The 18214-nt window shown below is 35.0% G+C and overlaps 2 long non-coding RNA genes across 2 annotated transcripts; one reads left to right on the forward strand and one right to left on the reverse strand.

The window, feature by feature from the left end:
• Positions 1-3302: 3302 nt before the first annotated feature.
• LOC138124431 (uncharacterized) lies at positions 3303-4671 on the reverse strand. The gene is made up of 2 exons (XR_011157144.1): positions 4536-4671; positions 3303-4477 (listed from the first exon to the last, which is right to left on the reverse strand). It is a non-coding gene; the product is annotated as an uncharacterized lncRNA (long non-coding RNA).
• A 9688-nt stretch (positions 4672-14359) lies between these two features.
• Positions 14360-17004, forward strand: LOC138124045 (uncharacterized). The gene is made up of 3 exons (XR_011156988.1): positions 14360-15089; positions 16035-16182; positions 16239-17004. It is a non-coding gene; the product is annotated as an uncharacterized lncRNA (long non-coding RNA).
• The last annotated feature ends 1210 nt before the right edge of the window (positions 17005-18214 follow it).

Consider the following 18214-nt stretch of genomic DNA (forward strand, 5'->3'; position numbering starts at 1 on the left):
CTGTGATATGTTTTTTAATTGGCATGAGTAGGACTTCGTTAGTCACACTTCGGACGTCAAATAATACAATTAGTGTTTCCTTGTAGAAAAAACTACGATTTATCCTCATTTTACACGCCATCAGTATATTACTGGTTGCGTTCAGAAAAAGCACGGATCTTACCTTTTATCTTGTATACTTTTTTCTTTCCTTTCTTTCAACATAAACCCGTGCTCTCAGCGGCACAGCTAAACTTTGCCTTTCCCCCTTTTATTCTTATCCTATTTTATGCCGAAATGAGTATATTTTCCAGTTTTTTCTCTCTCATCTTTCTTGCTTTTTGTCGTAAGTTTCCCTCATTTCAAACCTATTTCCTTCACGAAACTTTTTTATTAATGACTGTCGCCATCTAAAAAAAAAAAGAAAACTAATTAATAATGCTTATGCGTGCCTCTTAATTACTCAACTTTCGCGAAGTCTTCCGCCGATAACCTAATTAAGACACGAGTTTTCCGCTCCTCCATCCAACTCCCGCCGTTTCAAAAACTCAAATTTCCACCGGTTAAGAGCTAATTCATAATTCTTCGGCCAGAAGACTCCGCGCACGATTAATTGCTGCGAAAAATGACATTCGCCGTCGTAAATCCAACTAACGTCGCCTTAATTAATTAAGTGGGTAATAGAGGATTTCAGTAAATATTTTGCGGTGTAACCCGGAATGCGAACCATGTCAATGAATCATGCACGCCCCCTTCTCGTCGTTTAAATGAAAAGTGATCACCCGTAGGGATGCGGTAACGTCCGAAAACCCAAAAAATAAATCCCGACATTAATACCACAAATGACAATAAAAAGCTCGGTGGGTCCTAAAATAAATCACCAAGAATTCGTGGTGTTGTAGAGTTTCATTGTCCATTCCGATTTCGAGTCGAGTTGATCAATACGGCTTTTGTGAGTGAAGGACTTGATGATATGGGGGTGTTTCGCCCGCATAAGTGGTTTAGTTAGAGACGTTGTAATGTTTCGTGTTTCTGACCGCGTTTTAAATGCGGGGATTGTGTTATGCACGACGGAGACAAAAAAAATTCGCACGTATGTCTCCATTTAGCCGCCACTAAACGTGGGCTTTACAACGTAATGAACTGAAAGAAATTATTACAAATAGGGCTGCACCGGTGACATTATTTACGACGTCTGCTGTACCATCGGCAACCATCAATTTCTCTCGATCTAGGTTAAATCACACATTTAAAACCACGGTCCCACCCTGGAATTCTAGTCGCTCATAAAAATCAAATATCGAATGATTCGTACTAGTTCTCGGCCGTCATAAAGAGGCGTTTAACGCTCTAAAATTTAAATTAATTAGGAGAAGTGGGCCCAGGTTTTGAGGTTATGTTGACAGATACAGATCGTTGCACAACAGTAGCAGAACAATTCTTTGTTACAGCGCCTGTATTGAAAATTCGTGGAAAAGTTAAAACTTCTACATCGCATAATCTTTAAATCTAGATCGTAATTAATATGATCGTAAACGTGTTCCTAAATCTTACTAATTCCCAAAACTTGTTAAAAAAGATAGGTATTTTCTTTACATTGCAAGTTAATTTAAAGAAACAGTTTTATTTTAGGGTTACGTCAATCAGAACCACAGACCACCGCATGCACCACCAAAATGTTAGCTTTTTAACGTCGGTGGAACTAAAAAATAAACGGTAATACAAGAAATTCTTTACTAAATTTTTAGGTGTTTGCATGTTTCATTTAGGCTACTTTAGACCCTGAAACATAGAGCAACCCGTCGAAAGATTGTGTTAATTGTGGGAGTCAATCTTTCTGTTTAATTAGATTATTCAGCATCCGTTTGTGTCAGTTTTCTGTTATTCTGCTGACATTTACCTTATGGTCGATTACTGCTGCGGCAAGGAAGATGACCGTAAATATGGTCCGTCTAATGTGGTCGTCATGACAGGCTGTGGGCCGACCCCACTGCGAAAATAGCGTAATTCAGTAAATATCGTCGGCAGACATTAACATGTTCGAGAGCTCTTCACGAGAAATGACAGAAATTCCACAGGCGACGTAAATTTTATATTTGTTCTTTTACGATCTCGTGTCGGCCATTAAATGGTTACCTCGAAGTTTATGTCGGAAAGTGTCTTTAATGGTCATTCAGAATTATTGATACGAATTTGTAATCCTCATGATCCGTCCGAGGTTTATTTTTACCTTTCCAACCGAATTAATTAGGTGTTTATTTCGGCTTTTATCGCCTTCTTCTCTTTTACATATTCATATTCAGTTTTTTTCGATATAGAATAATCGGAAAATAAATTGTCTATGTCAAGGCAGAAATCTGATACAGTTTTTTTTGTCGGTGGGAGTTGTAAGTAGCACGATGACATCACACCAGATGACGTCAAAGCCTCTCGGTTCAAAGTTCTCAGACTCTTCATTTGGTAAATGTATCAAATCCACTTCACTTCTTTTTTCCAACAAAAAATACATTTTAATGGACGATACTTTCGTCAATTTTGACAGTTATCTTAATGACAAACTAGTCTAGATTCTACTTTAACACTGCATTTGAATAGCAAGCTGTGAAATATGAAAACGAAACGTCTGTCGCAGCCATTTTGCGATATATGTACATAATTGCAATCATTATTGCCAATAACCGTCAAAGGAAACTGTCATGTGTCAACAAAAAGTTGCTTTCTGTGCCGATCATGATATGTTAATACATACATATGTAATTATTGTAATAATGTAATATTTTCTTTGCCATTGCAATTTTTCCAAGGTGAACAATGTTGTCAAAATGACAATGACAATTTGGAGCGCCAGTCTCCAGTTTGAAGTGTAATTATCGCAAGATTGTTGTTTGAAAATGAAACGCTGATGATTCACTGTGTAAAAATCGGAAAATTTGCTAATTAAGAGAATAACTTGACGTCTGAATGAATCAGCCTGTTTTGGCATTCTGTGAAGGAACAAGCGATCAGTAATAAAAAGAATATTTTATGTAGGATGTGCGAGGAACAACGTATGTACGTCTGTGTTTGGATCGACACTTACAAGTTGACATTTGAGAATTTGACGTTTAAGTAGGCTGCAATCGTCTGTTTTATTGTTGATCATTCCGTGCCCATATAGTTGCGTATTTGTGCAATAAAGATTGATTCGATTGACCCTTTCGGACGCAATCATTCGGCACACCTTCCTCCGATCCGTGTAAATCGAGTCGTCGAAGTCAATTCGCGTTAGAAACATGTTATTTTTATTGTTCGGATGCTTTTACGGACGCTGTTGCAATAAAATATCCGACCTAAACACATTTTATTACAAAGTTGGTAGCGCGCGCGATGGTGTGCTACACATACATTATCCATTTACATGTTTGAAGAATCCTCATGCGAGCAAGAATCCCAACCGGCGAGGTATTATTAACAGACTTCAAACTCACAAAACAAACAAGCCTTCGGACACCTCTTCCATTGTTTGTTTTCCACGTGGAGACGGCAATTTGCGCCCATTACGTCCCCCGTTAAATGTGACGCCCCATCGAATCTGGCGGGCCGCACTTCCGATAACTGTCATTTTTGACATTTGTCAAAGCCGGACCTAGCTAGGACGTGACTTCGGGGTGGCGAGTGGTCCGGCGGGGAAAGGGAGCGGGCAGGCGGATAACAGATATGTTGTATTACAACTAGAATACAGAGCTGTAAGGAGATGAAAAGAGTTTTTTAAAAGTCAGTCTCGTCGTAGATGAAAGCTATTCTGTCGGAACAACGGCCGGGCCGACGGTTGTTCTGACGGAAACATAGAATCGAGCGGTGCCGTGGGGAGTCGGCGCTGCCGTGCCCAGTCGCTCTGCGGAGGTCTCTACTCCACCATGTGCTACAAGGATGGCCCCTGTCGCCGCGCCCCCCTCGACTAACCATCAGCCTTCTTGATTTCAACCGACGGATCCTCCTCGGACAGAAAGGCATTCATAAATTAGCGCTGCACGTTGTTTGGAACGATTCAGCTAATTTAATTACCGATCGCGCTAATTATGAAAATTCGGGCGCGTCGTAACTTGATCCACCTGCAATGACAGTTGGCCGGAATGACAGTTAATAACGGAAAGCCAGCTTACTTGATTCCGACTCGGTTTGGGATCCGGTCGCAATTTGCAGCGCGCTGCACTCCCGGCTTCCGATAGGTCGCGATAATGGAAATCTGATTTCTTATCGGGATTAATTAAAATCTTGACGGGGAAGTCGGCTCCATTTCGGCCGATTAATACGACCCGATAGGGTCAACGTGTGTCGTAATCTGCTTCAGTGCCGCAGCGTTCCGGCCTTGCCATTGTTGGAGGACTGCATTTTTAATAAAGAGCGACTCGAGCCGTCGGAGATTCGACGTTCTTCCTCCATTCCCTTCATGTTTACTGCGGATCATTCGACTTTGTCAGATTGCTGATATCGGACTCACTTACAACTTGCTGATACACTGTAAATACACTCCGGTTGCAAATGCTCACTTTGCAACTCGACTATGCAAACCGTACCGCCGCATATTAACAATTATTCCGGAACGAATGCATAGTTGATTTGTTGATAATAATTGTCTCACTTGCAGATCTGTCACTGTCACTGTCATTATCAAAATGTCAGTGAAACGGCAACGAGATTTGGTACCTCAGAATGTGCAAACTGTAACTAAAGTTTAGACCTAAACGACGAGAAGGGTGAACAACAGAGATTAAATTAAACACAAATAAACTAAAGTCGTAAAATTTCATTATTAACGACTGTTGTGGAAATAATAATTTTGTCGTTAAATAAATAGTATAGCGGCACTAATTTCATTTCACTTAACGAAATCCTTGAAATATTGATAGCGGTGATGGTAAAAAAAATGACAAAACAAAACAAACAGCTCCGCCAACCTTACAAATATAACTTTATTAGGCTTCTTAAGGTGTGTTTAATCGTATACAATACAAGTTTAGGATCACAACGGTTTCACTTCCAACACTAAACTCACTTTGCAATTCAACTCCGGAAACCGCATGTACAGTTGCAATTATTTCATTACGGATGGGAAGTTGGTGATAATTGATTAGAAACAAATCAGCCATCATTAATATCAAAATGTTAATAAAACCAGAAATTACAATAGACTAGAATATTGTGTAATTACGTGGTTGGTTAGGATGTTAGGATGGATAAAAACTGTAACTAAAACTATTCGTCCACCATTTGAAGTTTTTAATGAACAAAAGTGAGACTTAATTAAACGTACATAAACCAAGAGTCATAACATTTAATATTAACGACTCCTATAATGATTATTATTCTGTGGTTAAATAATATGGTGGTACTAATTAAAATTATTTAATACGATTCTAGAAATGTTGACAGAGGTGGTACTAAAAACGTTTGCTAATCGTTGTCATCGATTGCTTATACATATTATAAATGTGGGAACTAGCAGCATTATCAACATTACAAAACTTTGTTTGTCGTTGCTAAAACGTTTTAATTATACAAAATACAAGTTTTTGCATATTTTAATTATTACATTTATGTTCACTTTGTAATTCTACTCTAGACATTGGCGTTCGATTCTACAAAATATTTATGTATGAAGTTGATACCTAATTGATTGGTTTACAAAAATGGCACTCTAACTTTAAATTACAATGACATCTAGTATTGTGTAATAACCTACCTACTTGGGTAGAAAGTGTAAAATCTGAAATAGAAATTATTTCTGAACCACCCCAATGTCTTGACTGTCGTCAAATAGATATTATGTTTATAATGAACAAATTAAAATTAAATTAAACGTAAATAAACCAAGCAGCGTAAAATTTTATAATAATAAACATGATTACGTTAATTATTCCATCGTTAAGTAATACAGCGTTACTAATTTTAATTTTATTAAATTAAATCCTTGAAATATTCATGAGGTAATGATAAAATCGTTTGACAGTCGCTGTCATCGATCTGTCACATAATTTTTTAACACGGATAATAGACAGCATTGCTAACTTTACCAAAGCAGTTATATTCATTACTTGAAAATGTTTTTGATTGTACATATGTATAATAGGTTTATACCATCATAGTAACTTCACAATTTAACTCTAGAAATTGCATGTTCCATTCCCCACAAACAATTGCAATTACTTCATTACTGATATGAAGTAGGTAATTGATTGCGTACAAATCTGTCATTGCTATTATCAAAATGTCAAATTATAATGTGATCTAGTATTGTGTAACGACCTGGTTGGGTAGAAAGTGTAAAAACCATAACTAAATTCGCTCTTGAACCACCACAACAGTGTGACGAACAAAAACGAGAGGAAATCAAACGTAAATAAACTAACTGTCGTTAAATTTAATATTAATGACCGTCGTGGTTATAAATATTCTTTTGTCAAATAATAGAGCGGTACTAATTCAGTTACAGTTGGTAAAATCCTGGATGTGGTGATAGCAATGACGGTAAAAACGTTTGACAATCACCGTCATCGATCTCTCACAAATCGTATTAAACAGAATACACACTATTGCCAACATTATGAAATTGATTCTGTTTGTGTCACTGTTATGTATTCTTAATTGTATTATACGCTTACAGCGTCATGTGCGTCGCTTATAACACTGTTTGCAGCTTCAACCGATAAAAAATGTGTAGTTTGCGGCTTTTATTGTGTCATTTTTCAACGGCGGTAGACAATAAAGAGGGGGAGCGTTCCAGGGTGCGGAAATCACGTGACAAGTGACGGTAGAAGTAAGATAAAAAATTGGAAAATCCGAACACTAATCTAATCCACTTTTGACTCGGATACAAAAGCCATCTAAGCTCTTTTATGGTTCGGATAGATGCCACGAATGTATTTTATTTTCCACCTGAAATTGTGAGCGCAAGATTGTATTGCTTTGTTTTTGATAAATGTATCGTCGACAGGAGCCGGCTAGATTGCTCCGTCTCTAATGGAGAGATTAAAGTGAAATTTATTATTTGACTGCAGCAACTGAAAAATAAGACCATAAGTAAAAGTTATCTTAAATCTTGACATCTTGATCGACTAAAAGTGTCAGATTTGGGTACGTTCGCGATTGTCAGTAAATTTGAGGTTAGATCACATGTCATATGTGTCGTGTCAAGATCAAATTACGTTCTTGTGCGAAAGGCTCATGATAATATTCTGAAACGTCTATTCTTTGTCCTCATTATTTCGTTTACTTTGCATGGTTTATAAGAATCCATCTGCAAAATCAATAAGTTTGTTGTTCACACGCCGTAGGTGCGTCTTTTTGTTCTATTCTCCACTTTATCTGGTCGATTATTAATATGCAGCACAATGTTGACACACCCGGTAGGTATTTATGCTTAATTTACAACTTCAGCACTAAATGCTTCTCACATATGCATTGCATAATTTTACGACCCGGACTGGATTAGCTGTGGCGCATACGTAATGACCGTCTCACACATTTCACATAAACAGCCCCAAAAGCTCAATTATTAAATCCAATAGAGTTTGAATGGGCCCCCTTAACAGTGTGATTTATCGATTAAAGTCTAGTTTATATCTGACGTACGGTAGCGTAACATAATCAAGATAAATGTAAAATTTTAAGCTCTGGCATGCTGGATGCGTTACGTACATGAATCACACAAGCTGTGAAATTTTTACAAGATACGCGCGTGCGTGAGTGCATCTGTGCTGCGATTTACGTTTACGAGGTAATGTTGTGTTTGGTAAAGTAATGAAATACCGATAGCGTGATTTCTACAAGTCAATATTTTACTCAAACAATCGTTGAAATATGTTAATTGGTTAGAAAACAAACAAACCGAATGGCTTTTCGTAAGCAGTAAAATATCTATTGTGTTCGGTTCCGTGTCTGTTGTTATCTGTCAGTTGTAGTTCAAGCTTTACACGGTTTTACCAGTTTTTTTCACAACAGGAAGTCATGTGCGATGGATTCGTTTTGTAATGGTACTGACAAGCCATAATAAAATGCTACGGTACGTTACGTTATGGCATGCGCGACATTGGACAGTACTTAAAATGTCAAATAAAACAGATAAGAACACGATTATTTTTACATAAAATTGAACATACACATGTCATCCTTGTCATTTTTTCCATATGCGAAGAATCGAATTGTGGTAATTTATTATTTTAGATAATTTATTATTTCACTTGTCACGATTAACTGATAATGCTTTTATTTGCCCATCGCCGATGATTGCGATGCATTTTTTAATTAAAATGAATTTATTGGTTTTTTGTGGAAAAAGCTGAATGTAATTTTTCATAAAACAAAATTGTGTTATTTACTTTATAAATTGAAATGACGTTCGAGTGTCACAACAAAATTCATTTAGAGCTAATGCATTCTGTGACTGTTCAATTTATAAATTCGCGTGGCATTTTTATAAAATCCGTGCATTTTAATTTGTTGCATACCGATATGTCGGTGTGTTTGTTAACTATTTTGTTTTAACCTCACTGGAATGGGTACTTTGGGAATTTACAATATTTTAACAAAAACTGCTGATTTTTTATATTTTAATTTGCGTCGATTGACATTTTAATCAAATTTGGAAGAGTTCAGTGATCTGTTGTGAGTCGCTCCCACATCACAAAATATACCTATACTGCCCGACACTGAAATTGCACCAACGAAAAATTAGTTTAATGAAATTACAAAAGTCAGTTTAATGAAACAGTTATAATACAGGGTGACTGACGAAAAACCTTTGATGCTGTATCTTGCTTATTTTTTATCCGATTTGAATAAATGACACGTCAAATGAAATAATTTTAAAAACACTTCAATACCAACTTAATAAAAAAAAAATCTTGCGCCCAGTTTTTGACAGATGAACATCAGCTTCTTTTTTTCAAATAGCACTGTACATTTTTTTCCATTCAATACCTATTATAGAGATTTGTCTTCTGAATATAAAAATGTAAAGAACTATACCCATTCATTAAACAAAAGTCGAGAAATTAAAGAGTAAATGTACAAAATTTAAAAATCAAGTAACCAAAATAAACAAGAGAGAAGTTTGTTCTAAATGCTCGAAATGACTAAGTAAGCTCTGAATATTCATTTGTCAAAACAGTTTGATAATAATAATAATTAATAATAATGTTGCTGTGGAAGAAAATTTCCAAAGACGATTTAGGTGTGTTAACGTGTGGTGTGGCATTTTTGGAGATAGAATGGACTAGTGGGTCCCTTTTTTATTGATAGCAGTCTCGATCAAACAAAATATCATATTATTTATTATCAAACGAAATAAGCAACTTTCTGGATGAGATACCATTAGCAGTGTTGAATAGAGTCGTGTTTTATCAGGACGGCGCCATACCACGTAATGCACGCATGAATTTTGTATTTTTAAATCATTTAAATCATTTTGGTGAACGATGAATGGGTGCTCATGGAGCTATTCGATGGCCCGCTACATCCCCAGATTTGAATCCATTGAATTTCTTTATATTCATTCGAAACTTTCGAGACAATGTTAATTTGACCCCACCAGGTACCCAAAAAGAGTTAATAAAATGGATAGTGCGAGTATGTCAGGAAAAACCCCGAAATTTTTTACTGAATGCAAAGGTGGGTATTTCTAGAAGGTATCGACAGTGTCTGCAACAGTATTGAAGAAATTTTGAGCAACTAGAATAGATTTTGTATTGTTTACAAATTTGATTACTTGATTTTTGATTTTCAATTTTTTTCAATTAAAATACATTTTTTGTTTTTTCTTTTAATGCACGAATATTCAGAAGAAGATTCTTTATAAGAAAGAATAAAAAAATATATAGAGTGTAATTTGAAAAAAAAAAGTTGGCTATCGTCTGTCAAAAAATAGATGTCGAAAAAAATATTGAATAGGATGATAATGAAGTGCTTTTCGAACTATTTCATTTGATGTGTCATTTATTCAAATCGGATGAAGAATAAGTAAGATACAGCGTCAAAGGTTTTTCGTCAGTCACCCTGTATAATTAATACAGATTAATAAGAAGTGAAGAATTTGATTTCTTTTCAATTAAATTTGCAGGTTCCCAAACAAGTGATAAGTGATGATTTTCTTCCACATAGAATTATCTAATGGGGCCAACTTTGGTGAACATGGTAATATGGAGAATGAACTATTATTATTTCTCTTCTAAACCGGTTGAATTTTTGTTGCATTTCTCTTGCGACGAGCGGTTTCATATTGTCTTGATGAATGGAAGTCCATCTTAATCATGAAATAAGAACGTTTTTCCTCCAATTTGTCTTAAGTTTCTCCTACCGATAAAGTAGATTTTTATACTAATTGATTGGAACTAAAAAGCAATTATAAATAATTCACCTATATGTATCTCATACGTTCTTTAAACTGCCGCAGCAATTACTCATTTTCCAAAAATGAGAGTAGGATCAAATGCATAGATAGAAATTCTTTATGGGGAATTTGTTTTGGTCAATTTGTGAGGTAATCCTTGATGCTTTTCTGATTTTTTAAATTCTCGAGTGAGCATAGTTTCTCAGCTTTTTCCTGAAAAACCAAATTATGCGAATGTTTCCAGTCAATAAATCTTTAAAAATTCAATGCTTTGCTAGATCTATGGTCCATGCAATATGTTTGGGATTTATAATTAAAAGTAACCTTCTCTCAATGTCATGGCAAAAGGTCAACGGGAACGGGAGTCTGCTTGGAAGTATCATTTTAAGTATGTACCTACATATTTAAAAAACTCAAAATACTTAAAGTAAAATATTTCAAATTGGGCTTAGAAATAAATTGTTTGTTTGGAATCAAAAGCTTTCACCTGGTATATTACTAGTTGTACATCAGTTTTGGAGTTTTCCAATTTAATAACTTTTGACAATTTAACCTTGAAGCCCTTGTGGCTTTACGTGAATTTAGTAGGCCATTTTGTAGCCTATTCACAACCATTTAATTTGGTATATAGATAATTAAAATCCCCCGATAAATAAGGGAGATATGAACTCGTCTTTTTTTTGGGAACAGTTGTATAATAACGACTTTCCTAATTTCTTATTGGATATGATCACATCATAATATAACACATATTAGGTAGATGACAGTAGTAGTCCTTGCATTAGCTTGTTTGAACATTTTTAAATCATTTGAAATTATTACGAGTAAGAAAAATATTTCTTTATATTTGACTATAAACTCATTTCATGATTATAACACATTTTCTAAATTATCAAGGTGCTAAGTGGCCAGTAATTAATTATTATATCTACTATAAACTTTTTAATGTTCCACCTAGAGAAATTAGAATCTGGATTGTAAAAGTTTCATTAGTTTACTAAAAGGATATCTCATAATTTGAAGAATATTTACCTTATTTAATGATTCTTATGATTTAACGTTTGGTTCTATTTGTATTTGACTTGGCTAAATAAAAACTGTCCAAAAACTGACACATTTGGAGTTGGTCGTAGGTTGAAACACTCTTGTCATTACTTAACCTACATAGCCTAAAATTAAACTCATGAATATGAACAAAACGTTAACTTTAATAGACACATATACGAAAATGCTAGACTATTCCAAACCGATTATTTTCTGAACGCAGGTTAGATACTATACAGTGAGTTTTTTTTAAGACTAGCCATAGGGTTTTACATGTTAATTTTTCAAACCCCTGTTAACTTTCATTTTTGTGAAAATTACAAAGCCTAGCCCTGTTTTTAGATTAAACAATAATATTATCTCCTCATTTACTTCATTTCGTGATACATAAATGTTTGTAATAAACAAAGAAAATGTTATTTGCAAAAAATAGTCTGAACATTACTTTAATAACGATAGATTCATTATTTATGGTATAACAAGGTTCTTTACTTCAATAAAAATTAAATGAAATGTTCAAAATGGCCTCCACAGGCAGCTAAGCAATTACATATCAAAATTACAAATTTCAGGTAAAATTTTAGCCTACTAAAATATTTGATTGAGAAAAACAGCGTCATAAATACAAAAAAGCCAGAATGTTACCAATGTAGTGTTGTTTTTGTTTTTTTTAGAATTTTAATTAAATTCCAAGACAATTCGACCAGTTGGTAACTTCAAGCAATGCAAAGGTGGCTCATTACATCATCAAGAATGACATTTTATTTTTCATACAATTTTATATCACCCAATACCTACATTAAATTAAAATATTTGGGAAATTTGTATTGCTATCATAAGCTTTCTCTTAAATAAATTTGTTAGCCATTATTTAGGAAATAATGTGCTCATTCTTCTGTGAAATGTTTTTTAGATTTTTGATTTAAAATGCAAATATTTAATAAAGTCAAAGTTTGCTCACTCTATTAAGAAACTATAAGTAAACATTTTTTACTATTGTGAACCTAATAAGTAAATTTTGTTCTGTCATTGGCTCATCCGCCACTATCCATAGGTAAAAATGCGATTGTAAAGTTTTCGGTCTTTCTAATGATAGGCACTAGAATAAAATTTATTTTATTTTAGCTTTTGTTAATTTACATAATTTTATCAAAAACACGTTTTCAAAAATTAAAGAAATATGTAAGGAGATTATAATTAATTTTTACCACTTTATCTGTTTCTGTTTTGTTTGTTCGTGTTTTTCTTTATCTACTTTATGCCACATACCCGTATCTTACAACTGTAAAGTTAATTCTTTTTTCGTCCGTACACACTTAAAATATTTGTATTTGCAGCACATTCATGTTTTATCGCTTTGCGGGTGGCACTATTAAATAAATAAATTGATACGAACGCTTACAACTTTTTGATAACCGGTGTGTGTAAATAATACAAGCCCGGAATAAACCTCATAAAACACAAAAACAACAAAAGCAAAAGTTATGATTGTCGACTTCTTGATCGTCCGCAATTATCCATTGTTACTCAGGCGAAGAAAGAGCGATTTTCACACGATTCATTCTCATTGCTGTTGAAAATTGCGATCTCATCGCGCTCGGAGTGTGTAAACAGATCAATTCAGCATCTGCCATTTTGAGTAAAATGTATTGTGGCGATGTACAGTTGGTTGCACCGACGAGAATCCGACACGACCAACTTCACAATGGACTGCACCGCTTATTGTGAAAAGAGGTGTACGTGCATCCGAAGACAAGAATGTATGAATTTACACGTGTGGCGGGTTCATGGTCGAGCATCGCTGCTAATGTAAAAACTCCCATCCAGCGGGTACCTCTTGTAAGCGGCACTCATTCACACTGGCAAAAAATCCGAAATAATTCAGACGGTTCTGCTACTTGTCATAGCAGTGTGACAGCGCAAGAAGAGCTTTCTGAGGACGCGACGTTGCTTGAATGTTTAGAACGTCACTCCCATTGCTCGATGGTAATTGTGGTATTTTGGACAAAGGATGGAGATGGTACTTAATTGGCGGGGTACAAAATGGGTTGGGGGTATAAGTAGAATGTAATTTTGAAATTATCGAAGGCAAATACAAAAACAGAAAATACCTGCACTGCAATCTGAAAATTATAACAAAAAAAGTAAATTGAAATATGTAGTACCTTTTTCGAAGTAATCTGTGTCATTAATCGTTGATATAGAAACGATCAAATGTGGTTGTTTCGTTGCTATTATAAATTTTCTATTTTTTTTATATAAATGTTTATTTATCATTGTTCAAAATGTATAATTGAAATTTTTTAATAAACAATTGTCAAAACATTGTCATGTTGGTATGAGCCAAACTGTGATTTTCTGGGCCTGCGTCCTGACGAGCGAGAGTTTATTTCAAATTCGAAAAAGATTTCTGCTAATTTCTCATTCAATTTGTTTTTAAAATGAATTCGCGGAAGAAAGGTACGGGAAGTGAAGTGAACATAACCTTAACTATGATTTGGTGTCAAATTGTTATACAGCTGGTCCATAAGCGCACATTTTAGGGTGGTACAGAGTGTTTTTTTACTTAATTTTGACATTGACAATTGTTTATTAAAAAAAATTCACTATAGGTGAATTTGTTGTTACCTAAGCAACCCATAAAGCTTTAGTGTTTTAAATGCCTTTTTTCGCACGCATTTTAGTGTCAAAAACAGGGATTATGATTCAGGTATAATAAAAGAATTTAAACCCTTCTAAATGTGTGCCAAATTTCAACGAGTTCTGGTAAACCGTTCTGAAAATATTTAGCTGTATCCATACTTTTTAGGGACCTGTATACAGGGCAAGTCACATAAGGGTTATTTCCGAATTTATTTTGTACGCAACCAAAAATACTAATGACGCTGACTACTTGATACCATTTATAATGTGATTTAATTTAGTAATCAACGTAGGTATGTAATTTGGCTAAAACTGTCACAATGACGTTTTCCTGTTCTGATTAATGAAATCAAAAATTAAATTCATCAACTGTCATTTTGACATTTTTAGCCAAATTACATACCTACGTGGATTACTAAATAAAATCACATTATAAATGGTATCAAGTGGTCAGCGTAATTAGTATTCTTGGTTGCGTACAAAATAAATTCAGAAATAAACCTTATGTGACTTGCCCTGTATACCCATAGACTTTAATTTATCAATCACTAATTCAAAGTTAGGACGATGTAGCAGAGCAAAGCTGAAGTCTCAAGGTCGCGGAGTGGCCATTTGTCTAGAGCTTCGGTTTCCTACAAAGCGGTACCGTAAAATAGCGGCCGTAATTTGACGGCATTTGACGTCACAAAAAACGTACACGTGCTTGTAAACGCCAGTGGTTTCCTCCACTCCAGAGCGTTAGGGGCTGCCGCTACCTGACAATAGGCCACCGTATTCTCCGAAGCGGCCGCTCTGTACGGTGGGACATTGCGAGCACGTCTTTGTCCGGTGCGGTGTAGAAATTCTACTGCTTGTGCTGTGCTCCAGTGTAGAAATTGTACGGTTTAGCATTTCAAAATGGCTCAACAAAGTAATTGGTCAAGTGAACAAGATGAAATTGTAATTGATTTTGTGAGAAATCATGAAGCTCTTTATAATGTAAAATCGGCGGATTACAGGAACATGCAACTGAAGCAGAAATTATGGCATGAAGTTGGTACAATTTTAAATAAAACAGGTGAGAATTATTTATTATTTTATAATTACAAAGAAGTACATACTTATACTTATAAGTCCGTTGAAATAAAGTTTAAATTGATCGCGAATGTCAAGCGGTGTGTCGAGCACGTGCATTATTTTCAACAAGATCAATCAAATTATGCGTTGGTAGAGGCATAGGACCATCTAAAGCAGCTTGATATGGAGCCAGCACTTTGGCTTCACGTAAGATATTGTGCAAAATACAAGCACATGTAATTAATTTATCAGTTGTTTCGGGAGCAACAGCAATCGATTGAAAGAAAATGCGAAAATATGCGCATAAGATGCCGAAGCTGTTTTCAGTTGTACGCCTTGCACGAGATAGACGGTAACTGTATACAGCTATAGACTGGACAGGGTTTCATCAGATTTTCATGTAAAGCAAATGCTTCGTCTCCAAGTATGACAAAGATGACATGTGGAAGAACAGTAGGTATTTGTTTGCGGAAGTGCTTGTGGAGGAGGGATGTTAAATTCGTTGTTTATAATTTTTGTTCCAAAATTGTTTTTGCATCTCCTTCCCGACCGTATGATCCAATGTCATTAGCAGCAAATTTTAAATCCGCATCGACAATAGCAAGCACGGCAATTGAATAAAATTCCTTGTAACTGAAGTACAGGGAACCACGGTTTTTATCGCTCCTACACAATTTGGAAAATTCCAGCTGGATAAATATTTTAGAGACATTTTGCGGAAATCATCCATTGATGGTGGGGGCATGATATTTGCCACCTGTCGTACTATTATAACTCCAATCCAAGAATGACATATTCGAAATTGAAATGCCAATGATCTAAACTAAAGGATTCCCCGGTAGCCAGAAACCTAGAAAAAACAGTTGCTTTTAAGTTAAATGTGGGATAAAATAAAAATACATATTATGAAATGACTACTGAAATTAATAATTTTTTGTAATTTTAGATACCGATTGCAGTAAACGTTGGGCTTATATTAGGGACTACTATATTCGCAAGCAAAGGAAACCTGGTACTAGGTCAGCAGGCGAAGCTGCCAAAAAAAGATCAGAATTATTGTCCTTTTTAGATAGCTGCCCAAGTGGAAAACGAAGGTACCTATGTTTACGACTTACAACATATAGCCATGCATTAACGTAATTCTTTTTAGTACTGTAAGTAATATTCCACGTGATGAAGGACCGCGTCAAGATTTGCACGAAGACATGAGCCAGATCGACAGCCAAAATATGTCGCAAACAAGTGCTGTTGAACAAACTTCGGCAAAACATGAAGATGAGGATAGTTTCTCCCAGGACGTCTACTCGCCAGCATGTTCGTCAGAAATAAGCAATACTCCCAGCATTGCCAGTACCACTCCCCAAATGGCCACGTTGCGTTCGGCTAAAAAACGGAAATTAAGTTCCACAGCCGAGGCTCGACTCCAGTTGCTGCAAGTGCAAGATATTGCTCGTACGAGTAGATCCCAACATGTGCCAGAACCCCAAGACGAGACAGATTTATATTTCGCGTCAATGGCAAAGATTGTAAAAAAACTACCTCTGCAAGAGCAGGTTAGGCTTAGGTTAGAAATTGGAAATTTGATTGGTAATGCAGAATTAGCATTTTATAGTCAAAATAATTATTTACCCTCTCCTGGACCATCCACGTCCAGTGAAGAAAGCAATTAATGCTAATTTGATCATAGTTATTTTCTGATTTTCTTTGTTTAATATTGTTTAATTTTTTTAAATGAATTGTATTATTAATTTCTTAACATTCTTAATTGTTATTATTTAATTCTTTATAACTAATTGATGTAAAGGGGGTTCCCTTTAATAAAAGATTTTTTTTTTAATTATTATTAATTTAACGTAAATAGTTTCGACATTGCAATCTCGTAGAAACATAATAATTTTGTTATTAGTTTTTACCTCAGAAAATAGTATATTATGTTATGAGGAGCAAAAATGAAGTTTTATGTGCTGCGGCTGGTAGATTGGCTGCCGAACGCAGTGAGGCAGACAAACCAGCCAAAGCACATAAAACCATTTTTGCTCCGAATAACATATACTATTTTTTCTTCAAACCTTCATAACAAATTATTTAAGACATGTTAAGAAACCAGGTAGGAATTTCAAATGATTTAGCTAGTTTACTTTACTGCCGCTCATCGGCGGAGATAATAACTTCACGGACGCCCTCTGCGGAGATAATAACTTTATCTGCCGCTCTCAGCGGAGATAATAACTTTATCTGCCGCTCATCAGCTCGTTATATGCCATGACAATGAAGTGACACTTTAGTATTATCAATGCAGCAGGATAATGTCATAATTTACGGACGTTTGCTTTGAAATTGAAATGGCAGAAAGTTATCACTGCCACGCTTACGATTTACACCACAAGATAGCGCCATCAGACTTTAGAAAAAAACAATTAATTTCTGTTCATTTTTGAAAACTGAGCGGATTAATAGTAGCGGTATCTTGTCTTAGTATAAATGGACTTTACTTGTGATACGTTAAACATTTTTTTGGAGTGTCCAGAAAGCTTAAAATGTTCTTGTTATTTTACACACTCCGTGCGGATAGTTTGATTAGTGTGTAAAAATCAAGATAACCTAGCTGTTCAAAATGTGTAAACATGTCATTTAGCGTTGAGGAGGCCAAAAAGTCTATTCATTTTCCATTCGATTTTATTATTTTTAATTAACTTCAGTATATTTCGAATAGTGTTCAGTGTTTTGTCAATATTCGATGCCAAAACTTTACATCAGGTTTGTGTGATAATTTGTTATTTACATTTCTTGTGAAAAAGTAAGCGTGATGAATTTATATCGACAACCGATAAAGTATGTTGTAATAGTCACGTTTAAGAAAATTGCGAGATACGCTCAGAGTTGAAAACTTTTCTTTGTGTATATACCGATTTTCAAACATATTATGAACAAATTTTCCAGCAAATTGTTTAGGGATATTGTTTCGGCTCACGTTATTTTAAAGCATGTACAAAATTGATTGAGTGAATTTTTTTGAAGTTTTATTTTGTCACTTTTAAGGAAGGAAAAGTGAGAAATGAAGAATAAGTATATTTCGTAGAATGTATGTACTTACGTAATTAAATACATATGTTGCAGGAAATATAC

Source organism: Tenebrio molitor, chromosome 2 (assembly GCF_963966145.1).
Source record: "Tenebrio molitor chromosome 2, icTenMoli1.1, whole genome shotgun sequence".
NCBI classification, from domain to species: domain Eukaryota; kingdom Metazoa; phylum Arthropoda; class Insecta; order Coleoptera; family Tenebrionidae; genus Tenebrio; species Tenebrio molitor.